General features: G+C 35.9%; 1 long non-coding RNA gene across 1 annotated transcript; it reads right to left on the reverse strand.

The window, feature by feature from the left end:
* Positions 1-11: 11 nt before the first annotated feature.
* On the reverse strand, positions 12-17513 carry LOC138309684 (uncharacterized). The gene is made up of 3 exons (XR_011206309.1): positions 17226-17513; positions 3614-3731; positions 12-1712 (listed from the first exon to the last, which is right to left on the reverse strand). It is a non-coding gene; the product is annotated as an uncharacterized lncRNA (long non-coding RNA).
* Between the last annotated feature and the right edge of the window lie 9732 nt (positions 17514-27245).

Here is a 27245-nt window from a genome sequence, read left to right on the forward strand (position 1 = left end):
CACACAATCTGATAGGGTCCTCACTTCTTACAAAAACAAGTAAGATAATACTGATATTTACGGCCAGTAGGCTGCTTATTAAATTATCTAAATCAATTAGCTGACAGAAAATTTACGTGGTTGTGGTTTGGAATGTGATGGGGTTCCCCACAACACAAAACTCTTTTATTGTTTGACTGTGACACATGTCTACCCACAGCTTAGGCCTAACCAAATCTCTGCATGTTTCACATGTCGAATGAAATGCTTGTTCTATACCACCAGTATATCTTCAGTTTCAGGACAGCCTTATTACTCCATACCAATATTTTGGTTATCTTCCCGTGTTGGTAGGTAGTTTTGTTAAATTGTTTCTGACCATAACACCATTTTTTGGTTAACACGACGTATGTTTGAATAATAATTGCCGTGAAACATTTCGTCATCAAAACTGTTGGAAAATGAAACAACTTCAATTTTACATCAAATTGCCGTTGACAATATAAAATCGCTCATACAAGACACACACTATGTCTTTCATTTGAATGTTTACGATTCACTTTATATAACTTCTCAAAAGTATAACATATTTCATTTTGGAACATGTAAATCATAGCTATAACTGCCCGTGGCCTTTATGTGACAAACAATGCCTAGTTTTGTTGTGGTATGCGGGTATACACACACCTGTAAAAGTTGAAAGAAAGCCGACGATGACTTAATTGAATATCTATAACATTAAGGCAGGTAGAGTTACCTGTGACAGCCACAGGTTTATATGTATATTTTTTACTGTTGTTATCCGACGACAGTGATACGAAAATATATTAAAGCAATACATACGGAATGTTTATTAATTACGAACTGACAGTAAGGGATCAATTTTGCATAATGATTAAGCGAAAGAAATCAAGCATTATGCATATTTCTGTTTACAAACATGTCCACTAGAAAAGCAATAACATTGTACAGGATAGCCTTCTATGTAAGACTCTCGTTGTCTGGGTTATTTTTATTGTAATTTCAAAAAAAAATGTTTGTTTTTTTACGATAGCAACAATTAACGCTTCATCATCGCCTTTTGAGAAAGGGAGCGATATGTTTGTCCTTGCTTCCATGTTCAATATTTGTACCATGACATCATCGACTTGCCCTTGAAGAACCGAAGGAAAAATAAATGCATTTCTAGGTATATTTAGCCCAAGATTAAATGTTTGATACGCCCGTATTCATTTTGTGGGCAATGGATGCATCTGTCTCAAAATCTGTCTAAACATTTTAATGTTTGCCGAGTAGACACATCCATCTGAAATCGTAACCTTGTCGCTTTAAGATATCTAACATTTTATGAAATGCGCAGTAAAATACATTTCATGGTCTGTGCTACGTTGGTGGCGAAGTATCTCTAGCGTGAATTAATTTAATAGAGTCTCTCCGAGCAGGATCTGTGTAACTGTATCCCGATATTAAACAGTATGCAGATGTATGACTATAAGTTTTATGGTTACAGAATGAAGACAAACGTAAGACTTCTCTGAAATAAAATACTTTCTTGGTTGTTATAAAACGCAATACTTTATGACTTTCTGTAAAGCGTTGTGGAGTGTGTTCTTGGTTTTCATTTGCACTTCAGTTTAACCACAATGTGCAGATTCATTAGGTGCAGCTGGTCAGTCGACGAAAACAGCCGTAAAAAATAACTTCAGCGGAAAATCCTTCTGCTCCGTCTTAATCTACAGAAATGATTAATACAGAATATGAAGTAAAGTAAATCAAGCCAGCCATGCATGAAAGATATAAATTTGTGAGGGTAAAATAACACAAGAAGGAACATAAAGGAGTTAAGACAATGGGAAGTTGGCAGGAAAAAAACCAAATTGTTTACAGTGTTGTATGAATACAAGGAACATCTTAACAAAAGGGAAAATAACAAAAGAAATGTTCTTAAATAGAACAAAAAGGCAGGAAATGACGGGCATAAAAATAATATGAAGTATAGCAGCAATGATTTAATGGGAAAATCTCAAAATACAGCGGAAATTATTAATTAACAAATACAGACATTCCGAATACTAAAACAAAATAAATACACCAACAATGACTGAAAAATATCAAACCTGAAGAAAAACAATTATTATGTCAATATGAAAGAAACTGGCAAGATAATAAGAACAAAAGAAAGCAGAACAATATCTCCAACGGCGTAGGATCAAGTGAATACATAGTATTGATAAAATTTAATGACATGATAAACAAAATATTGATGAAATTGATTGAATCATCTATTCGCCATGAACGTTAAAAGAAAGCAAACGAATTCTGCATTTTTATAACTTGAATATCATATACAAATTTGCGTCCTAACAATTTATGCTGATGAATTCACGTACATCTTTGCATGTTTAAAATGCCCGGTAGGCGAGCTATGATTGTTATACATATTTTATACGTTGACACCACCACTCTAATCTGTGTAGCCACCTAACCTAATTGTGTTATTTGATAATTGTGCATAATTAGCTTTCTTTAAAACAAGCCTCCATACGCGTGTTTAATTATAGTTCGGTATTTCAATGTAATTATGCTTGTTTGCGCATGCGTTAGATCCATCGCCCTGGGTGAATGAGACTGCAATTACACAAAAAGTTAAGTTATAGCAAGTTTCGTGATAGAAATAAGTTATTACAACATTCTGCTTGGGTTTAATCTACAAAATAAAAATATGGTTTTTTTTCTGTAGTTAAATGATTTCTTTAAAACCACCGAGTAGTTAAATGTACTACAATACAGAATATTCTTAAGATTTATTAATATACACGCCTACATCATATCGTAAAATACCAAATAATCTCTTCAACATCATCCAGATTTTTATTTTTATTTTACCTCCTATCTATCTCTAGTAATTAAACACCATAATAGGCTCCTATCTTGAATAACCATATTGTCATAACTGTAAATACATCGTCCGACTATCAAGGAAAGGTGTTTTTTATAATTTCTTTTACTATTTTATATGATTCTATGACCATTCGTGAGATGTAGCTCTTGGATATTTCTCACGAGTTCCTACAATTAAACTAAATACCATTCACATAGAAATACAGATATATTTTTATAATAAGACATCATCTTTTCTGATTCTTTACAAGGTATGTTTTCTTCTTTCAAATTAAAAATGTCATATCAAACGTATTAATGGACACATTGTGTATATTTCTTCATATGCATTTTTTTTTCCATGAATAAATCTGCTATTGAAACAATGTATATTTTTACTGTTCACGGCAAGTATCTTTTCCTTCTATAGAACATGTAATGTGGTAAACAGCAACACTTTTTGCAATACAACATCAATCAAAACTGACCTAATTATGTAAGTTATTCATATTGCTAAATTTACAAATTATGTTAAAAAGGTAAATCAGAAATTGCACTTCCTAATAATTGGTAGACACATTTAGTGAAGTTTAAAATCGATTTTTCCACGGTTCCTGAAAATGGCCCAAGAAAATGGGAACAATGAATAATTCAAAGACTTCCCAAACAAAAGCGTATGAGAAATGTCTCCGTTTCTGGAGATGTTACAAGTCGGTGACAATGTTGGTACACCGTATATCTCGGGAGTACGTACCGGAGTCTTGGAGAGTGATGGGAAAACTGTTAGACAATGGCAGACTGGTGCCTGGTTGGCTGGCCGAAGTGTCGGATTTGTTCCCTACTCTGTAACGAACGAGCCTTGATCCATGCTTCTGTAACGAACGAGCCTTTGTTATAAGATGTAATGGCTTCCACCTACTTATATAACACTTACATTGTCTGAACGAAATGAAAGGAACAGAAAATAATTACAAAAGAAAAAAAATGTGTATATCAGCAAAATTTACAGGAAGCATATTTTTTACATTGTAACGAGGTGCATTAAATAAAAAAGGAAATCCTACATACAGAATTTGTTGTTAATTATGTAGAAGATGATAATTATCCGTTATCCGTTTTGTTTTTTATACGGGATAATATCACAATGATTGCTTAAGCAAATAAAATATCTTATATCCTATGTAATGCATTGAATATATTTTTTTCCGATACTAAATAGTTATATAGGGCATCGTCTAAAACTGTATTTCAAAATATTCCCGTAAAACACTTAATATTTTATAAAATGTTATCTTCCCGAACAAATTAAGTCATAATATTGTGCTGTAATGGTGTAAAAAAATCATCTAAAAAATTCAAACGCAAAAATATGCAACAACAAAAACTTTTAAAATAAAACAGGGCTGTTCTGTCTTTCGTACACTGAAGAATTATATTAAACAAAATTGCAAGAGTATAAGGAAAAACAGAACAATACACAAAGAAAATATTCTGCAAAAGCAGAATGAAATATTATCACAAACAAACGTTAACACTGGATGATAAAATTTGATATATTCTATTTTGACATTAATTTGTCAATATTCGTAAATACAAAACATTTGAAACATGTTGCGATTTTGATTAAAAGAAAACTCGTGTACAAAGTAATTTAGCTTGATGCAATTGCAGTTTACTGTACTCTTTCTAACTTATTAAACTAAAAACTCTTATCATGGGATGTTTTACGTAGGAACCTCTTTAATATCTTACACATTTAGGATTCTTTTGAAAAGGAATCTTCAAAATATTTATTTTTTTACAATCTAGATTTATCATTGAAATATCAAGAAAAAAAATTTAAAATGATGTACTCACGCCACTTTGCGTTACAAACAACTTAACTTAATTATAGGCATTTAGCTTTCATTTAGATTTTTATTAACGATATTATTTATTATCTAAAGACTAAAAGTGCTGATAATGTTTCTACTTAGCTCTGCATAATTTTATTGATTAAACTACATGCATTGGTTATTTTCTTTAATAAAGTTGTTCGTTTTGGAACATGACTAAAATGTTGCCATTTATAAAGACATTGGTAACATAATTCGGTTCTATAACGACATCACAACTCTACATTCTCCCTAACATCCTAGACTAGTATGAGAAGGCTGGATCGTCGTTGCTAGATCTATCTCGTGTCCTGTAACGTGGGATGAGCGAGGACAGTCTTTGAATAGGAAAAAGGCGATTTGACATGCCCTTCGTGCAATCCAAGGAAGACGCAAGGAGAAAAGTTTTAAGTTCAACGAGAATATCTAATAGATATCCTTCCCTAATCAAAGTCACATGGATCCGAGTTACTTCTACGCTGTAGTGCGGCATGTTATGGTGTTTTCATAAGATATGTGCTGTAGCGTACCCTGTACGAACATACAAATATAAATATATAAAAAAAAAACACACAAAAACTAAGAACATAGCACATCCCATGTGTGAGATCTCTAAATTAAGTGTGAAGGATACATGGCAGATGAGTGATCTTATACACCTATCCTTTGTCTAGGAAGCTGTTCCTGTTATTTGCAAATTGTGGTAAAACGGTAACTGATATAGTAGTACATTTTCTGATAGAATGCCATATTCTGTTGGCTGAGAGGGATCTAATCCTGGAAATCATTGTTAATTATCTTCATGCTAATGACTATGTTACATTTACGAACATAAGTGAAACTGATCAAACAAAATATATCCTTGGCAGACGATCACAAGACATCGATTTGCCAGACGAAAACTGGACAGAAATGATGAAATATATCTCAAAATGATACCAAAAATGTATGCAAAAATTGATGAACATTTATAGATGACAGTGGCTAATCTAAGAAACAACTAGAATATGAACAATCAGTTAACCAAACATAACGTAGCAACGTTGCTTATTTCATATGAATTGAATCTACACTACATTTGTTCTTATGTTTCTTGCTGTTGTAATCTCATACAAATGAGGAAATAAAGAATATATCTATATCTATCTATCTACCTATTCAAAATGTCTGTTTTGTTTATATGGAAATCATAAAGAACAGATAAGAATTCCGCGAACAATTGTTAAAAACAATAGAACATAAACACCATGGGTGCATGGAAGCCTTAATTTGGGTAAATCTACGAGAAAATCTCGATAATAAAATTACCAATACACACTGTGAAATGAGATAAAAAAACAAGGATGCGATGGAATCAGTATATATTATACAGCAAAACCTCAGAATGGCACCAAAATTCCTCCTAAAGCGAAACTACAATCGTTAGCTCACATTTATTGACCATAGAAGTAGTCATTTTTTCTGGTTTGACTATTGGAAAATACAAAAATTAAGTTATTCTCGTTTGGATTTTAAAGACATAAATGAGGTAAGATAGTTTTATGCGATGTTCGGAATAATTGGACCTGTCGGTTTTTACGTTAGTGGAGCCATCACAGTCTTTCTAACTGTCTGATCAGACAGATTACCTTACACTTTTATTAGCATTGGGATACGATAGGAAAACTTTGGTATTCTCCTCTAACTATGATAAGAAAGAATGGTAATAAAATTATTTCATAGTTCCAAATGAAATCCAGCTCCTAATTGAGTGTATTGGGTGGCTGTGTCGTTAATGTCGAACTGGTGATGGCGACAAGGCGATATCAACTTATCTCCTAATGATGGCGGAATGCAGCTTTTGTTTTATGATACTGGCGAGGGGCGATAAATTCAAGTTTCCTGCTACAGTGCTTTTATTACCATATTTATGGTCAATTCTGAGTTTTATTTTTATTGAGTTGTCAGTGGTTATCTGCCCCTGATCTTGTGTTGTCATGGGTTATCTCCCTTGAATCTGAGTGTCCCTTCACCGTTTGACAATAGAGAATACTATAGCCCTACTGAGAGTTACTGAAACTCTTGTTTTACTGTTGTGGTGAAATTATTGTTTTCCCCAAATCATACTAATACCGAGAACGTATTATCTAATGAAGTACTAAAAATTTAATGATATAAAACGATATCATATTTCATGGCAGTAAAAATAGATTTTCGAGAATGAAAGTAAACTCTCTTGGTATTTAAATTACGGTAATAGTTTAAGTGTGTGTTCTGATAAGGGTATCATAGAGACAATCACGATAGATCCCCTTACATTGCTATTATCGCGAAACCGTAAAGGTCTAAAACAATAAAGACACTATTCTCATGACAGCAACTAGGTTTATGACATCATGGGACAAAGTCTAGGAGACACATCCAATCAGAAATTTTCAAAGTTTAATGAAATAAGGACATTAGACAGCGGACAAGGTAATACTAGTTTCTAAAAATTTATTTAATATTGTTAATTCTAAAATCAATCTATTCATCGCAAAGCAAAGACGATGTATTAACTGCAAAAAAAAATGCCTAAGAAGAGTGAGCGTCCTGTTATATTTCACCGCAAAATCCCATACAAAATCATCTCTCGATCCGATACAAAAGCACTGCACTAGAAAACCATCATAAAACACCAGACATACAAATCTAGGTCATATAAATAAAACAGATGTATAGATCTAAGTCAAATTACCACACTAGAGATAGTAAACTAACATTCAAGAAACTGAACATTGGAACATCATGGCACCCATAAGACACCATTCCCTTACTATGATTATTTTTATAAAACTAGATATGTTTGGAACCAACAACTATTTCGAACGCCTCCATTTATTTCGTTTAAGAAAAAAGAGCTATGACAAACCGTACAGTTTGAGGAGGTGGGATAACTGTTTGAAAATGCTCATCGTATATTTGCTTAAAAGCACATAACTATTGATTTCCAATTATAAATGATAAATCTGATCGATTATGGAGAGAGCGTATATAGGCTTTGTCTGCAGTCAAATCCAAGTTACGGTAAATCTAAATTTGAAATAAAATAAAATCGTGCAGAAATAGGGTACCAAGGTTTGCCAAATATAAGTGTTCGATACGTTGATCTTGAAATACAAAAATTACGTGTGTAAAGTGCAAATGACAATTGAATAGTTCCGCATATGACTTGATTATTTGTGACGTCACAATTAATTACGGCGAATGTGGGATTGATCGACGGCAATCCACATCGCTTTGGTATCTCTAAATTCCTTACTGAAGAGAAATTTCTAAAAAGACGTTCAATATGATATGGAACTAACCATTCCCGTTTATATGGACATGTCTTGTAAGCATTGGTTGAAATGTTTGTTACTAAATACAAAAAGAAACGTCAATAACCAATATCGGAATTTGTCCAACGATGTCATCTTCTGTGGGTATTTCCTGGGCTGTCGTCCATTGAACAAAACTTACTTCATAAACCTCACAAGTAAACAAAATAAGTAGTATAATTTACTAATTTGACTAATGAATAGAACGCAAAAAAGAAAGAAGAAAAATTTAAAAGAAATTTTCGTTAGAGGTCTTAAAACATTTGTTTACATTTTGGAGAAAATAGTATTCTTACACAATGTTATATTTGAGTGAAAGTATCCCAAGAAAGATTTCCCCGTCTCTCCAGGAGAAAAGTTCATACATCAAACGAGTCTACATAAAAAAAAGATTAGAGAAACATTTCAATATCAAGACTGGTCATCTCTGGTCAAGCAAGATTAAACATGTATGATACGCATTATCACATAAATTACACACGGCGCATCCAAATGTCCCTATTGACGTACCATCAAACATATAGTATCGCGATGACGTATCATTGCAATGATTGTACCATAACAACAAAGCAAAACTAGGAACTCCCGGAAATCAACTCCCCTGCTAGGGATAGTACCATAAAAATCCTGATACAATTGAATTAATACTAGACTGATTGACAGTATCCGGAATTTTTGTTATTCCGTGAAATATATTTTTAATACAATTCACTAAAGAATTAAAAATAGCTTATATATAATATATGGACAACAATGCTATCTATGTGAAGTTCATTTCGTGTCATGGTGCGTGCTATTACAGATACAAATGTTTTTTTTTTATAATTGAAACATGTGATAATACATTAGCATGACCAACTTTAATGTCAGTGTTCGACAAGAGATTAAAAGAAGCGGAAAGATCGCGGTAAATGCTGTTCTTTTTTACATACACGACCATCACCAAACATGGAGAGATATCGACATGTCGAGTTTTATAGCTACACATACTGCACGTACTGTCAATAAAATAATGTGATCAAAGATAGAATATTCAATAACTCTATCTGTGTTCCCTGGTCATGTGTTAACACGAAAGTCCCGGATGTCCGTTGATATGGCACGTGTTATTTTCTAAATACCCGATATCTATTAATTAATAACTGTATGATTAATTTCCTTGATATATTCGGCAAAGAATAATGATTGGCCGAAATTGTTTTTCCTGACTATACAATACCACCTAGGAAATCAAGGGTTTGTGAGGAATATACCCGAAGTAACCACAGTATTATACTCAATAAAGGACAATAATCGGGTTTCTCAGCAAAAGACACGTATAAAATGACAAAACTTTGGCAAGATGTGTGTAACATTACCTAAAAAGAGTTTTATTTGTTAAACTTTCGTGTATAGTGTAACAACATTTATCTATATATTGGTAAAACCAAATCCCATCTCTGTGTCACATTTGAATGTTCGTAAGCAAGATTGTTGTTTTTTGGACTGGTTATCTAAAGTGTTTTGAAATATGTAGAACACCTTGCAATTGCCTTATATATCATGGGAGTTTGCTATTTCTGCTTTAAGAGTACATACAATTGTATATGTCATCTTTAATACTGTATTAAAGCTATTACTAATTGACTAAGTAGATTATAGAAAAATTATATTTCAGATGGTTCGTCATAAACTTCATTTTTCGGATGTACTGTCCTATCATTGTGTGTCTGGATAGTAAAGTTTCGTACATCCAAATCACATTGATAACAAGACAGCAATTATCATAAACCTCCATCTCTCTTAATCAAATGAAAATGTATACATTGAACAATAAAGCCAACAAAAAATAATAATTTCACAGATAAATCAAGAAAACATTAGTGATTTAATGATAGGACTAGTAAAATATAAAATATTTTGCACTTTTGTAAATTTAATTGTACAGTTGTGGTGACTTTTTATTAAAAATCGATTCTTCATATAGGAATTCTCCCACAAGGCGAGTTATCTGTGTCCGGCTCGGCTTTCCCCAAACATCAAATTGTACTCTGTGTACACTGATTATATCTACCCTTGCTTATCTTGACGAATATAAAAAATCTTCATGCCGTGAAATTGACGTTTATTTAAGCTTCATATAAACTTGAAATGACAACGGTTGCCCCATCGGGTAGTCATATCACTGGTACGTTAAAACAAATAGTTTATTACCCCCAAACCCAGGGTCCTTTGTTTAGATAGGACAATATCGTACTTCTAGGAATAAACGTAAATCCATTTCAGGCCCGTTTAGGTTGTCTATTTCTATTGCTAATTACATAGATAGAAAATAAATCAGCATCATTATATTTTTGATTAAAAAAGTTTAAGTTATCGTCGACGAAGTTACATAGGTATATACTTTTTTTTCTTTCATACCTACGGGTGGAATACTGGCTGCTCTAGGGTAATACAATCATGCCGCCTGAGGCTGTATTGCATGGCTACCCATGCAATAAAACCTCGTGACGTCACGGCGTCAACAAAATTTCTATATCCTCGGTAAAATTTTAACATTTTTTTTTTAAACTTGACAGGTTTCACTATAAAAGATGCATACAACGGCATTTCTGTTGAAATATCACGTAATTTTTTCATGTATGAAAAATTGACTTTCAGCCGTGGATTTCTTCGAATTTATTTCAAAACGGTGGGATATTATATTGGTAAGATTGCAATAAAACGTCGAGGTATGAAAGAAAAATACTCTTTCATAAGTGGATATGAAGGATAGAGATATTATACCCTCGGGATCACAAAATGTTGCAAAACCCTCGGCAAGCTCAGGCCGGGTTTTACTACATTTTGTGACCCTCGGGTAGAATATCCCTATCCTTCATATCCACATATGAAAGATCTTTCGTCTTATAACATTTATATTTGTCTAGAATATACGGTAAGCCAAATTATAACCGTGGCTATTTCATGCCAAACGATTTGTTCAATGCGATATTCACTGTGTCTGACATTGAAACAATATTGTAGCGAATGATTTTTTAACCATATTGAAACGGACACAAAAAATAAATGGTTTCACAATATTTAAGGATAAACTTAAATAGATTTCCTATGTTATGGAGATATAATACAAAAATCTGAGTGTACTCTAAATAAACCGCGAAGCGTTTTATGATGAGAGTACACTCAGATTTTTGTGTTATATCTCCATAGCATAAAAAATATTCAAATTAATTCTTATAATCCAATTTACTAAAGATAATCTCTTCAATACTCAAAATTCATTTTAGGACTCCTTTGCCTATGAAATCATTACGCCGTCATCTCAGCCAATCAGAAGCAACGTCACAAACGGCGACGCCATTTTTTCCTTTATGGGCGCTGATTAAGTAATTTTTAAGCCAATGAAAATGCTCGTAACAAGTAAAATTGAATTATACTTAATTACTTTGACTTAAGATAAGTATTATGCGGAAAGTAGCATGCATATATCGGGCTTTCCATGCATGTTATACGCCTAAGTATTAAACAGAGAGCAAATGCGAGAAATCCTAACGCATCGCGAAGAGAACTGTAACTGACAACGAGAGATGTTATGAGGCAAGAGGGACGCGGAAGTCGAATTAAAGCTCGATAACAATGGTAGACTCGGGTACTATTACATGTTAAACGATTGTACATGTTTGCCTGATAGGTTTTATAAGAAGTATCTTGGTCTCAAACACTATTGCTTGATTTGGTATATTATATTTATGTCCTAGTAACAGCCAGGGTCATGTAAGGACGGCCTCGCATGTATGCAGGCAGTTAACGTAGTTTGTTATACAGAAGCAACGCTGAAACTGATCCATGTTTGTTTGTTTGATTTATTAACGTCCTATTAACAGCTATGGTCATGTAAGGACGGCCTCCCATGTATGCGGTGTGTTGCGTGTATGTTGTGCGAGGTGAGTGTACTGGGAGACTGCGGTATGTTCGTGTTGTGTCTTCTTGTATAGTGGAACTGTTGCCCTTTTTATAGTGCTATATCACTGAAGCATGCCGCCGAAGACACCAAGCAACACACCCCACCCGGTCACATTATACTGACAACGGGCGAACCAGTCGTCCCACTCCCTGTATGCTGAACGCTAAGCAGGAGCAGAAACTACCACTTTTATAGACTTTGGTGTGTCTCGGCCAGGGGACAGAACCCAGAGCCTTCCTCACAGGGGCGAACGCTCAACTCAAGGCCAAAAGTGAGGCGGTGCCAAGGGAGGCATTAGGAAAGATAAAGTCGGTTAGGAAGAAGAGAAAAGATAAGATCCTAAATTTAGTCGCCTTTTACGATCATGCAATAGGGGCAGCAGGTACAATTCTAACGCCCTACCTGCAGGGCTGAAACTGATCCATAACGTTTGGTCACATTTACTTATGACTTTGAAAGCAATATTACCACGATGTTGCATATCAAGCGCTTTTGATTATACTTTCCACAAGTTTAATGGAGAAAACAATATATGATAGGCACTTAAAGCATTGACGTCGGTTTGCCTTTGTCGTTACCGTCTGTTCGAAATGATATGCAAAGTCAGGACAATACTTACATCATTATATTTACATTTACGATGCAAATGAGTACACACGACCAGACTTTAAAACCAACATGTTGTCTACAATTTCATTTCACATTTTTACAGTGTTATTAGTAATTGTAAAATAACTTCTGCATATATGTTTTTATCGAAACAAACATAAAGCATGAAACCAAAGCAATTATGTTGTAACCAATGTTTATAAGGTATCATACGTTATCTTTGCCTTTGAATGATTTTCACAGTCAAATTTACCTAAACTTATGGTTTTCTAAAGCCTACTGAAGAGAAAATAACGCGACAAACTTTTCGTCCAGATATTGCCAAGAGTGAATATAGTTCCGATAAAGTAAATAGTCGGGCAGAGGAAGGCTAAAAGTCGGTAAAAATGGTGTAAATATATCCAGTATAGAAAAATAAACCGTCAAAATTACTCTGCATGCCAAGAAATTTATTTATATTAAAGGAATCCTTAAACGTCCTCCCGACTGTCTATGTTCGTGTTGAAATTTCTTTTCATTACTTTTCCAAAATTTCAATGGTCAAATCTGGACAACGTAAGCAGCACGCAGCATCGTTTTGATATGTTAGGACTTTCGGGAGACCAATTAACGCATTTAGACTGGTTGCTCGACTATTCACCTTAATGTTGATTACAAAGGATCGTTTGCATGAAATCATTCAGACTGGTTATCTTTTTCCGACTATTCACTTTAATGTTGTTTGCAAAGGATCGTTTGCATGAAATCATTTAGACTCTAGAAATAATTCAATCTTGTATTCTACATGAAATTGAACAACAAGAAAGGCAGAATCACTTTGAATGTTGTATGGATCTGTCGTAGTATGCTGTATATAAATAACAATTACATATCATATTCAATTTCTGACGTATATCAATATGTGATTGTTTTATCTAATTGAAACTTCGCCGGGAGAATTATTGTCGTTACAATCCATTCTCATTGTCTTTGAGTATGACATTTTGTTGAAGTGACGGGACGCTACGGGCCATCATCTCCGACATGAAACGTGAAAAATATTGCAAACAAATTACGTTTCCATTTTATATCCGTTACAAAATATCGTTTTTGAAAAGACAGAGAAAAATGTTTCAACTATCTATTAAATCCTTCGCTGAATAGATAACGCCATATCCGTTTTATTTATTTCTCCTTCCGTTTCAGTATGAATATCAAATCATGTTCAAACAGGCATAGAATCGAGACGATAGGAGACTTAAACGTTTCCGGTATCAAATTGTTTTGGGTATCAAAAACGTTTATATTACTTTCACGTCATGTCGACATATCTCCTGCCAGATAAACGTTTGTAAGACACAGACAATAAATCATTGTATTGTAGGAGTAGAAGCAGACGGCATGGTTACCTCATGCATCCTACATATTATGCAGATGTCCTTGTAAGGAAGATTGATGCGTATGGTTAAAATTCACAATTTCATAGTTAAATGAATATCCTTCATCGTTATATAAAATGGCAACGCTGACCGAGGTAAGGGAGTTACAAAATGCTAAAAAGGAAATAGAGCTATCATAAGCCCAATTTATATTGTCGAATTGTAGCTAAAAGTTTTTCAAATGTTGTTACGATATAAATAAATTCTGAAGAATTGTATAAATGACGGAAATTAATGGTTGTAGAGTTTATGAACAGCATGATATCAGGACACAAGTGCAATAACAACCCAAAATTAATAGTAGAAATAAAAGAATAACGAAACAAAACTGAAATTGCTGCATCATTTAACTCGGCGGAACCAACATAATTGGAATGCTTAAGAGAATAATGTTAACATGAAAACGCAATGAAACAAATTTTATGAAAACATTATGCTGATTTCATAAACATGTGTTGAATAACCTAGCGCAGAATTTATGATACAAACACCAAGGAAACACGACAGTAAAAATTGCGAAGGACACAAAGCAAGACTGACTGGTCAAATTAAGAGTATAAGACAACAACACGGGTAACTTAAATATACGAAAACAATGGCAATTGTTTATATGTTGTAATAAAGAAAAAGAATGAGATATAATTGCTAGAACTCATAGAGACGCAGTCATTTTAAAAGCGCTCAATAAAACTCCATCATTGGGTAAAGGTATGAAAGAATGGTAGAGAAATCCGATTGATACAAAAATGTGCAGAGTATGAGGGTAAATCTTAACATAAACGCTGGTACCGTCTGTTAAGCTGACCTCAGTCTTTGCCTTTGTTTTATACTTTTACGACGATTGTTTTCATTGTAACGCACGCGCATTACCATAGATTTAGATTAAGATGGTTAAGATCCAAAACAAAATTACTTGTTACATATGTAAGTCAAAACGGCATATCAAGCCTAAATATCGATGACATGCCAAAGTTCAAGTCTGCGTCACTCGAGACACATTTCATACCACAGAATGACGGTTATTCTGGATGTCTTTAAAGGACAACAGCATACGTAAGATTTAAAACAATTTTCAGCAGACAGTAATTGTGAATTTATTTGTCAAGTCGACAAATGAAAACAGTTTTGTACATTTGTTTTTATTTTTCGTTGAATTTTTTTTCAAAGCCATACGATAGCAATGCTTCAGCCGTCTGTGTTCTCAATTCAATAAAAACCCTGACTAGATCATAGGGTCAATATCACCGGGAGGCTTCACAATAAAGCATCTACGAGACCATGATAAATGATATCTTTCCGATTGGTGGATTTTTTGTGTAAGTACAATGGCTGCGTGGCTGGTTTCTCTTCAGACAATGCCGTGTACAATAGTTAGTCTCGTCGTCATTTCCTTGTTAATATTTACATTCCGAAAAATTATGTTCACTTTTGTTCCCGAGATAAAAAAGACGGGCTGATTGGCGAAATAGAACCCTGTAATTGATAATTTATGAGATAATCAAACTATTCTGAAGAATCGTATGTGGTTAGTCACTCAAAGGGAACACGACATTTAAAACCTAGCATGGACAAGGATACAAAATCGTTAATCTTGTTTGTGTGTAAAGATGGTTGTATAATTGACAACGTGCACATACATTTAACGTTTAAAGAGTTTGGAAATGTCAGAAACTCAAGCTAAAAGCAATGTGGCGTTTATGACAATTGACAGAGATGTATATAGAAACTGGACCTAGAAGACACGCGGTGTTGATACAGGCTATTCAATTTTGAATAGGATTGGAGAAACTATACATTCATATGTAGTGTAGTACCAAAACAGAGTCTAGAAGCATCGCTTCTCAGGTTAAGTTATTTGTAAATTGGTATTAGGTCACATCACTGTCCTGGAATCGTGAATAAAGCTCCAGATATTCAAGAAAAAGCACAACATATTTTGATAATTTCTTTTGAACTATTCCATGGAGATCTTGAACGTGTTACCCAAAAGGCAAGAGATAGTGAAAGAAATTCGGAGAGTTTGTTTGTCTGATTAATTGAGACGTCCTATTAACAACGAAGGTCATGAAAGGGCGGTCTCCATGTGTGCGGTGTGTAGCGTGTGTAAAGTGCGAGGTGCACGTTTTGAAAAATTGCGATGTTGTTCTTCTTGTATAGTGGAACCCTTGCTCTTTTTATAGTGCTATATCACAAAAGAATGCCGCCGAATACACCAAGCAACACACCACTACCGATCACATTATACTGACAACGGGCGAACCAGTCGTCCCACTCCCTTTATGGTGAGCACTAAACAGGACTTTGGTGTGTCTCGGCCTGGCGACAGAACCCTGAGCCTACCTCACATGGGCGAGTGTTCAACAAAAGGCCAAAAGTGAGGCGGTGTCAAGGGAGACGTCAAGAAGAAGAGGTTTAGCTAAGTTAGGAAGAAGAAAAAAGATAATATCTTAATTTTAGTCGCCTTTTATGATCATGCAATAGGGACAGAAGGATTCTAGAATTCTACCACCATACCTGCAAGGCTATGGAAGGTATTTGTATTTATATGTGCCAAAACCGAGTGAGGGATTTCATCATCGCTTCTTAGCTTACGTTATTCATAAATTCATATTAGAACAAATCACTATCCGAAAAATCACGGCAAGGTCATAATACTTGCCTTACCATGATCGGAACCTTTGATGTTAGGTTTTGGTAAAGAAATATTGAAATGCTTCGGTATTAAGTGTGTGTGGTATGTAGCCGGTACCAAGAGAGTGGACGATAATAAACTAACCCACAAAACTGAATGACCAATGATTGAATGTTTTGCAAATTGTTACATTGTCATTATTGTCTTTATTGTGAACAGATGATTTTATAGCTTGTCGAATTCAAAATCTTTCTGTTGAAATTGTAAAATGTGGTCGACATTGTAATTGGATCAACTACATTAAATGTTAGAAGTGACTATGAATGGAACAATCGAGAAATCTTGTAAAATGAAGTTGTAACTCATATCACTCTTTTACGCAAGGTGGAAGTGATTTTACAAATGACACATAGGCACATTTTGGAAAGACAGCCATGCAGATGCTTTGTCACTCTGCGACTACTCAACGCTGATGAACATGAAGGACAAGGGATATATTCATGCCTAGATAAAAAGCAAAAACAACACATACTTCTTTGATATCCTTACATTGTTTTTCATCCTGTTACTGCTCCAGAATCCATTTGTTGTTCAATGAAAGAGAAAAAAAGTTTCAACCCGTAACATTTCTCTAACAGGCCTTGTTTTCAAAAATGATTTTTCCGAGTTAACGCCATCTTGTCATGCGGCTCATACGATTTGATGTATTTCAATATTGTTTCAACATCCAGCTATAATCAGCTTTGGATATTTGTCAACAGGAAGTTAATCTAACACCGTGACACAGAAGACGCAGCGAGGCGACGCCTAGCGCACTTTCTAAGATGACATCACGTGATCTATGAGCCACAAACGCGCAGGTGATCCTGACTCGTTGATCGATGTTTGGTAACATAACAATTTATCACCGAAATCCGGATTGGACAAATTCCGGAAATGAACGGGGAAGTTTGAGGGGATAGAAATTACGACCAATAGAAATTATAGGGAGCATAATTAACAAAAAAGTAAGAGGTTTACACGTTTTGGCTCTCGTTTTAAGTAAGGGATTAGCTGTCAATTTGTACTCTATGATTAAGGAGTCTTCAATTTATATGTTCGTTACCGTTCATCTGATCCGAGTCATTTAAAGTGTTGTCAGCTACAGGCGTCGCAAGTTCATCGTTACCGTCAAGGAATATAAGGTTAAAACGTATACGCGAAGTAAAAAATATGAATTGCGAATATAAAATTTACTAGAGGCGACATTTTCCGTAGATGCTGTAAAGACATCGTCGGAATCTCCAGAGACTTGTTTCACCGAGGATAGAGAAATGGGTAACTATGGTGTCCGATGGAGGATTTATTTTAGGTCATCGTTTCCTACAACGATGTGTACAGTATTGGCCAATGACCCTTTGTAAATAGGCGGATACGAGTGATCCGATATGACAGGTGACCCTTTCACTGTCCTTCTAACTGATGTATCGAACATGTTGACATATTACTCACCATCAATAATACGTAAGGAACACCTCGGGACAGACCGTACCTTCACCCTCCAATATCACATGGCTATAATTATCGGTCATCCTTCGTTGCTGTATCAGTTCTTTTTTTCAATGCTCATACCGTTCATTCGAAACACGACTTTTACACACACCAAAGGTGATCTCTATTGTAACCAATTTGTATCCTCAAATGCCCTTTAAAATAAATCTCGCGGGCACACTATAATACATGTATTATTATCAATGTTTTGGTCTGTTAGTATGTCTATTTTCATACCATTCATAGTGAGATCTAACATGTTTTCTCTTGCGACACTCCAAACTATAGCATACCTGAGACAAAGATGTAAAATTGGACTTGCTGCACGCCCCGCAAATAATGACTTGGCGGAAATTTATTTCGTCGTCTTTTTTATCAACCAGCTTTTGTTTCATCTCTTCCCTGACGACTCCGTTTTTGACTCTAGTGTCTGCCCCTTGAGAGGCATGGGGTCTGTTCCATAGCTGAAATAGGGAGGTGGACAGTTGGTAATGGCCCTGCAGGTAGGGGTTTGGAAATGTACCTGCTGCCCCTGTTGCATGATCGTAAAAGGCGACTAAATTTAGGATCTTATCTTTTCTCTTCTTCCTAACTGACTTTATGTTTCCTAATAACTCCCTTTGCACCACCTCACTTTTGGCCATGAGCTGAGCGTTCGCCCCTGTGAGGAAGACTCTGGGTTCTGTCCCCTGGCCGAGACACACCAAAGTCTATAAAAGTGGTAGTTTCTGCTCCTGCTTAGCGCTCAGCAAACAGGGATTGGGACGACTGGTTCGCCCGTTGTCAGTTTAATGTGACCGGGTGGGGTGTGTTGCTTGGTTTCTTCGGCAGCATGCTTTAGGGACATAGCACTATAAAAAGGACAACAGTTAAATTATACAAGAAGACACAACACGAACATACCGCAGTCTCCTAAAGCACGCACCTCTCACTTCACACACGCTGCACATTGCATACATGGGAGGCCGCCCTTACATGACCCTGGCTGTTACTGGGAAGTTAAAATAACCACACAAAACAATTTGTTTGGTAATACATGACCTTATGAGCACTACTACTGGGTTTGTGCCAGTATACTTCAGTGAGACAACACTATACAACTTGCAAGAAAGCACACAACTATTTACCCCTTAAGCACATACGTGGTCAGATCCACCACACATATACAACGTGCAATGAGGGAGGCCGCAAATTTACGACCGAGATATTTGATAGAACCAAAAGACTTGTACATTCTTTGCTTAAATTTTTACTCTTTTTCTATCTTTGACATGTTGGCGATATCAGATGTTTATCCAAAAGTATACATATGAATCAAACCTCTGATAAAACATCTAGGTGTATTTATGCAGCTTCATGCCATCCGCCTTTGCATAAAAATACATAATGACATAAATGGCACAAAACCCAAACGATAAATGTCAGGCTGGATTTCCAGTCAACACTACACAGGCCGTCGGCGTGTCACTGGCGAGCTTACAAGTTCGGGGTGTGGGGGGCGGGATGACAGATTTGTGGTGTAGTCTGTTTATTTTACTTTAGGGGTCTCAGTTACGTAAAACAGAGTTTAGAATTAATGATAAAGCACATGTCAACAGTTGTTTATTGTTCCCATCACTTATAAAATGGATCGTAACTATATTGCCACAGCCGAATGCAATTTAAAGTATTTCGGTCCCAGGGATACTGTGAGAACATATTCAAAAAGATGGAATAAAATAAGATAACAGTACATTACTAAAACGCAGATAGAAGATGGAAGTTTGATATAAAGATATTAAACAGTAACAATGTATAGAATAATGGCTGCAATCAACAGAGAGATATAGTAAGGGGGTACGGTAGCTGATTAGTGCCCTGTTCGTTCTTTCGGCTTTTTCTTCCTGATCGAAAAATATTTAGGTTTCAAAATTGTTGAAGCTAGAAGACGAAATAACGAAGAGAAAAACTTCGGCCACCTTTGCATGAAGCCTGTCACTGAAGTCTATAACCCAAGCTTCTAAAGACAAAAGTCGAAAGCATCCAACCTTGAATCAAATTATCTTCCAATATCAGATATGTACCATTTAGATAACTACATTATCGAAGTGTCCTGCAGGTAGGGCGCAAGACTTGTACCTGCTGCCCCTATTGCATGATCGTAAAAGGCGACTAAATTTGGCATTTTATCTTTTCTTTCTCCCTACCTTACTTCCTAACTTCACCCTTGACAGCACTTCTGTTGAACGTTCGGCTTTGGGTATTCATCAGGGCTAATCGTACAAACCGTGCTACGCTATTTACGCTCGTGGAAACCCTTCCTTAACATTGAAAAATGTCGTCTAGAAGTACGTATGTGATATGTGATGAAATATTTGCTCGGTGTTCAACTCACGGCCAAGAATCCAAATATAAAGTTACCTACGGAACAGAAGAGTTATTCACCAATTCGTAGAAGAAAAATTGATGTTTTATTGTTTGCTTGTTTGATTAATTAACAAGTCCTATTAACAGCTATGGTCATGTAAAGACGGCCTCTAATGAATGCAGTGTGTTGCGTGTATGATGAGCGAGGTGCGTGTTTGGGGAGACTGCGGTATGTTCGTGTTGTGTCTTCTTGTATAGTGGAACTGTTGCCCTTTTTATAGTGCTATATCACTGAAGCATGCCGCCGAAGACACCAAGCAACACACCCCACCCGGTCACATTATACTGACAACGGGAGAACCAGTCGTCCCACTCCCTATATGGTGAGCGCTAAGCAGGAGAAGAAACTACCACTTTTATAGATTTTGGTGTGTCTCGGCCAGGGGACAGAACCCAAAGCCTTCCTCACAGGGGCGAACGCTCAACTCAAGGCCAAATGTAAGGCGGTGCCAAGGTGGGCATTAGGAAAGATAAAGTCAGTTAGGAAGAAGAGAAAAGATAAATCCTAAATTTAGTCGCCTTTCACGATCGTGCAATAGGGGCAGCAGGTACAATTCTAACGCCCTACCTGCAGGGCTGTGTTTTATTGTATTATGCTTTGTACTGTATTTCGTGCACAGTATAGCGGGTATGTCATATCATGATTGAAAAGTGTATTTTTGTCATATAATCAAAGAAATATATATTTAAACGGGAGACAGAGCTAAAACTGGATTCTGTTAATAAAATGATTACAGATTTCAATGATTAGGTGACTTTTTTTGGCCCTGAATGTTACTGTTATAACTATTTTTTTCCAAATTACGCATGCGAATACGCTGTGGACTTTTAACTGTACACATATATTAATTCTTATAATATCATAGTTTCAGTCGAAAGTCATATCCGTGACAACAGTACGAAACTGACGTCAAATTGAATACGACGTTGGAACGAAACCGATTCGTCTGGTAGGTCTCGTTTCAGGACTTCAAGTTCTAATACGCTTATCCGTCATGTTAAGTACTTCATGCCTAGAATGGTTCACGGAGTATTAACTAAAATGTTCCCCATAACTTTAATTTCGCTGTCAGAGTAGGGAGAATTACAATGCGAAAATGTTAATTCAATTAATTCTTTATATACTGTTTAATTCAAAGCTATAGATATTTGCTCAGATGATTTTAGGGGCAGCACGTACTATTCTACTGGGGAAAAAAAGAGAAATAATTTAGGAACAAGGACATAGTCATTCAGATCCCCCGCCAATGGAGATATCAAAGCTGAAGTAAGTTTGATTGTGGAGACTTATGTATACGAAAAAAAAAAAACAGGAAAAAGAAAGTTTAGCTAAAGAAAAACGGAGTATAATTCAAGTAGAGCGGGGCTGCAATTGTTGAGTCAGGTATACAGCCTTGACATTTGTTGGCGATAATTTTCCCGTTTTTTTAAATATTTTACTCCACGCAGTATTAAATTCAAGGTCTGTGTTGTCTAATGTCTTAAGATACATATATATCATTCAAATTTGACCGTATTTTCTTTCATCCACCAAATAACACTGCCACGAATATATTCCAAATGTTTTTCTTTCTTTTCTGGTAAGGGCAGATACAGCAAGTTTTATGAATGCGAAGCATATAGGTGAAAAACTATTAACCTGTTTATAACTAGTACGATGTCAGTGTCATAAAGGGTCTAAAAAGAATGTGTCTATGAAGTTTCGTGGAAAGACCTCTGCTGGTTTTAGAGTTATGCTCCGGAAATGAACCTGCTACAAAAATATGATATTTTCAGCAATGTTTCCATGGTTACGGAAAAAGTGCATAAAATGAAAACCTTAAAATAGCAAAAGGCACTACTAGACCATAAGAACAATGTGTCTATGAAGTTTCATGGAAATATCTCTGCTGGTTCTAGAGTTGTGCTCCGGAAACGACTCTTACACAAAAATCTGCCATTTTCAGCAATGTTTCCATGGTTACAGAAAAAAGTACAAAAAGTGAAAACCTTAAAATAGCAAAAGGCACCACTAGACCATAAGACCAATGTGTCTATGAAGTTTCGTGGAAATATCTCTTCTGGTTTTAGAGTTATGCTCCGGAAACGAACCAGGTACAAAAATATGATATTTTCAGCAATGTTTCCATGGTTACGGAAAAAATGCAAAAATGAAAACCTGAAAATAGCAAAAGGCACTACTAGACCATAAGACCAATGTGTGTATGAAGTTTCGTGGAAATATCTCTACTGGTTTTAGAGTTATGCTCCGGAAACCATTCGTACGGACGGAACCCATTTGTATATCCCCCGCCAACTTCGTTGGGCGGGGGGATAACTATGATATATCCACCGCCTTGTATGTTGCTTAGTGTATACCGGTTAGCGTTTTCGAATGCGTGATTTAGACAAGATAGTTGTAACAGAACATTCAACAAGAAAAAAAGTCACCTTATAATTTAAATATGTGATAATTTTATGAACTACATCCAGTTTTAGTTGGGTCTCTCGTTTAGATATATATCTGTTTGAATATATAACAAAAAACACACTTTTCAACCATGATATGGCATACCCGTCTATATTTTGCACAAATTACACGACAAAGTATAATACAATAAAACATCGATTTTGCTTCTAGGGATTGGTGAATATCTCTAATGTTTCGTGGGTAACTTGTAAATTTGGATTCTTGACCGTGAGTTGAACACCGAGCAAATGTTTATCGCGTGCGTTTCCAGGAGCGTTAATAGCGTAGTCCGGCTTGTACGATTAGCCCCGATGGTATTGTCCCCTGGCCGCGACACACTAAGTCTATAAAAGTGTTATTTTCTGTTCCTGCTTGCGCTCAGCATGAAGGGACGACTGGTTCGCCTGTTGTCAGTATAATGTGACAAAATGGGATGTGTTGCTTACTTCCACTATACAAGAAGAAAAAAAAAACAGTCTCGAAAAACCACCGACTTCACACACGTCTCACGAAGTGTTACCTGGCTGTTAATAGGACGTTAATTAATCAAACAAACATTACTGAAGTACCTCGCCATAATGTCACACAAAGATTGTTGGACAATTGGTACAATTGTATTACAACAATGTAACAAAACAGGATATTTCAAAGAGTAAATTGGTTCATGGAAAATGAGGCAACACAAAATATGTCGATCACGGGAGATGTTGATTAATAAAGAGTATTGCTGAAAGACTGAACACCCGAGAGCTGTGAGGATTATGGAAGGAGTGGCATTAATAAACAATGTCAGTTACTCAGTCTCAATATTCTTTGGTTCCGGTCTAATGAACATGACATTCTCCTTCACGGTGTCGACGGGTAGGTTTTTTTCACAATCTGATCAGCTGTCTAGTATAATTACGATCCCTAGGGAGCTGTGATACAGCAGTGTATGTCACATCTCAAACAAAAATGGTTCCCATTCTGCCATGTACAACATACCCTTTGACGTTATGTTGTGAGATTTTTTTTTCTTCGGTACTTTACGAAAAAAAAGAAAACGAAAAAAACTTAAGGGGTTAGATAAATATGGTGATACTGTAGCATTGCCTACGCTATACCATGCAAACTGCAGAAATAGTTCGGCTTCAAAAACATTTGACAAGTCACAATGTTTATAAAAGAATGCAAGGTGCAAACATTGCAGTATAAAATCAATGACAATGATAAACAAGAAGATCTAAATTAATAATGAATCAATAGCGATACAATGGAAGACCGGATCATCAGAAACTTATGGGAACTCTACCAAGACAGAAGAAGACACAAGTGAGATATTATGTACGTGATTGAATTTCCGTTTGCTCTATCATGTCCAATTCGACTCGAAATAAAATCTTTTCGATTTTTCACCACTTGAATTGTTCTGTCTGATACCAGGTATAAACTGTAGCAACGTAAACAGTTCTATAGTAACCATCACACTGCCGTATGTCAGTAGCCGAGCGCCATGATGGATCTCGCGTTATCAGACCATGTCAACGTGATAAGACGAGATTTACACGATAGAGCAGCCACGGAATCCATGAGGATTTCCAGTTGTGACAGAAATTTGGAGTGTTCTCATTTGTCAAATGTAACAACACAATCCGGGCACATATCTCATACATGTGGCTGACGTTTGGTGAGGGGTATAAATGTCAGGGTCTCTAAACCTACACAAAACCTGGACCGTTCTGTCGGGTTACTGCTGGGTTTACAGGTCTTAACAGTATTTACAATATGGTAAATCTGTCTGTATTTGCTGAATTTATTGGCGTTAAAGTGTCGTCTTGTTAGGGTTGTATGAAAGACACAAAGAACTTTATGTATGATCGCCTTTCCAAGATAAACACCATATACCATGTTTCAAAAAAAGTGACCAAATATTCTGATGGCGTTCAGCGTTTGGTTTGTTTAGTTTTACGTCCTATTAACAGCCAGGGTCATGTAAGGACGTGCCAGGTTTGTTGGTGGAGGAAAGCCGGAGTACTCTGAGAAAAACCACCGGCCAACGGTCAGTACCTGGCAACTGCCCCACATAGGATTCGAACCCGCATCCCAGAGGTGGAGGGCTTGTGGTAATATGTCGGGACATCTTCAGCGACTGCATCTAACATTCAAATTCAATTAAATACTTATCAGATACAAAGATTTGATACAAAATACAGAAATGTTGAAAATTTGTGATAAAAATGATAAATCCCGTGTGAAAGGAACGATGCAACCAATAAAACTGCAAATCATTGCATCCTATAAGATATACAGAGCAAATGAATCGGCCTTCATTGATTGTAGTGTCTCATCATGAAATGCTATGGCCACGTCGTAAAGGTTGATTCTGCAATTATGTTAATTTTGTTGTGTCTTTGGTGGGATGCTTCAGTGTAATACCACTAAAAATGGCAAATATTCCACTATACAAGACGACAAAACACGAATATACCCCAGCCTCCCAAAACACGTACTTCACTCATTACATCTCATACATGGGAAGCCGTCCTTAAATGACCCTGGTGTTGTCATTAGGCTGTTAATTTAACCAAACAAAGGTCGGGCGTTAGAATAATACCTGCTACCCCTTTTCATGAAAGTAAAAGGCAACTAGGTTTTTTTTCTAACGTCTCCCTAGACACCACCTCACTTTTGGCCTTCATGGCACTCGCCCCTGTGAGGAAGGTTCTGTCTATAGTCTATAAAAGTGGTAATTTTTGCTCAGTATGAAGGGTGTGGGGTCGACTGGACCTTGATCAAAGAATTATGACGTGACGCTATCTGAAAATGACCTTGACCTACCATCTGACCAGTTCTGCCCCCATCACCAGGTCACTGACTTTGTGATCTGTCCAACAGCTGGCAAGAGACGCCTGGACATGACGTTTGACACAGAAGTTACGGAGCGCCACCAATTCCTTGTCGTATCCGACACATATTCTATCTCTTTGTGATTACGGTTGACATTAACGTATATAATTAATTATGTACAAATGTTAAGCTGTTTCATCAGTGTATCGCCATATGTATGTTTATACGTCTGTTGACTGGATAAATACACTGTGTTGATGTTGTGAGGAGTCGATGAATCTCCACATATGTCAATGGTTAAGGGTGACCTCACGTCCAAGCTAGGCGTCTGAAAAGATACTTTCGAATTCATTATCATGTTTCTTTTATCACTCACCTTAAAGGATCTTTTCCGTTCTTAACACACAACTTCTAAAAATGTATGTTTTCGGTTATTTTGATGTTTAAGCATTTAAAGACAACACTCGAGATGATGATTTGGAATAATTAGATATATAAAAGATAAAAAGGTGAAACCATAATGTGTTTCGCTTCTTCCAACCTAATCGATTTCATATTAGAAATCGAAGTAGGTTTCTATGTCTAATCCTGTGGTCGAGAGGGATGATATCTGTATCACAGTTAAAGATGCTCCACCGCTGACAAATGAAGTTTTTCACTATCAAAAACCGGAGCAGACGATTTTAGTATATTTCTTCAGTTACAAAAGTTACGTACTTTTCACAATTACCACCATTGAAAGTTTGAGTTTCTAATGTTACTTCAAGGTAAAAATATGAAAAATAATTAATTGCATCCCGAAAAAATTCCGCGGCACTATATTCTATATGGAATGAAGTACTAATTGCGCATGCACCAAAGGCAAAATAAATTATTTTTATTAGTTTTTGGTGTTAATTAGACAGATATATACACAGATATATATAGAAGATATGAATGATTATCTTAATTCCCTAATCTAAGCGTTCAGGCACTGTGTTAATTGTCTTTCATTGAGTTGTTTCTACGACTATATAAAAATGTCTGCAAGCAAATTTGTGTGCAAGTTTCACATTTTTCTAAAATTATCCCCTTCTGGATTAAATTGAAATTGATGACATATTAATCGGTATCGTTCACGCGTATATAGTTGTCTATTGTCCATCGACAAAAGTGCATGTCTAATTGTTCGTTACGAAGGATAACAAATATGTGTCGCCAGATAGTCGCCGTAGTTCTCTGAGAAAATTGGTGTTGAAATGTACATATCTAAACAATGACCTAGAGTGTCAGTTAATGTCAATGTATTCCAGGCAAAAGTAAACAAATCGTTAGCTCGAGTTTGACATGAGAGCACAGACCTACCACATATCTCTGGG

This window comes from Argopecten irradians, chromosome 1 (genome assembly GCF_041381155.1).
Source record: "Argopecten irradians isolate NY chromosome 1, Ai_NY, whole genome shotgun sequence".
Classification (NCBI taxonomy): domain Eukaryota; kingdom Metazoa; phylum Mollusca; class Bivalvia; order Pectinida; family Pectinidae; genus Argopecten; species Argopecten irradians.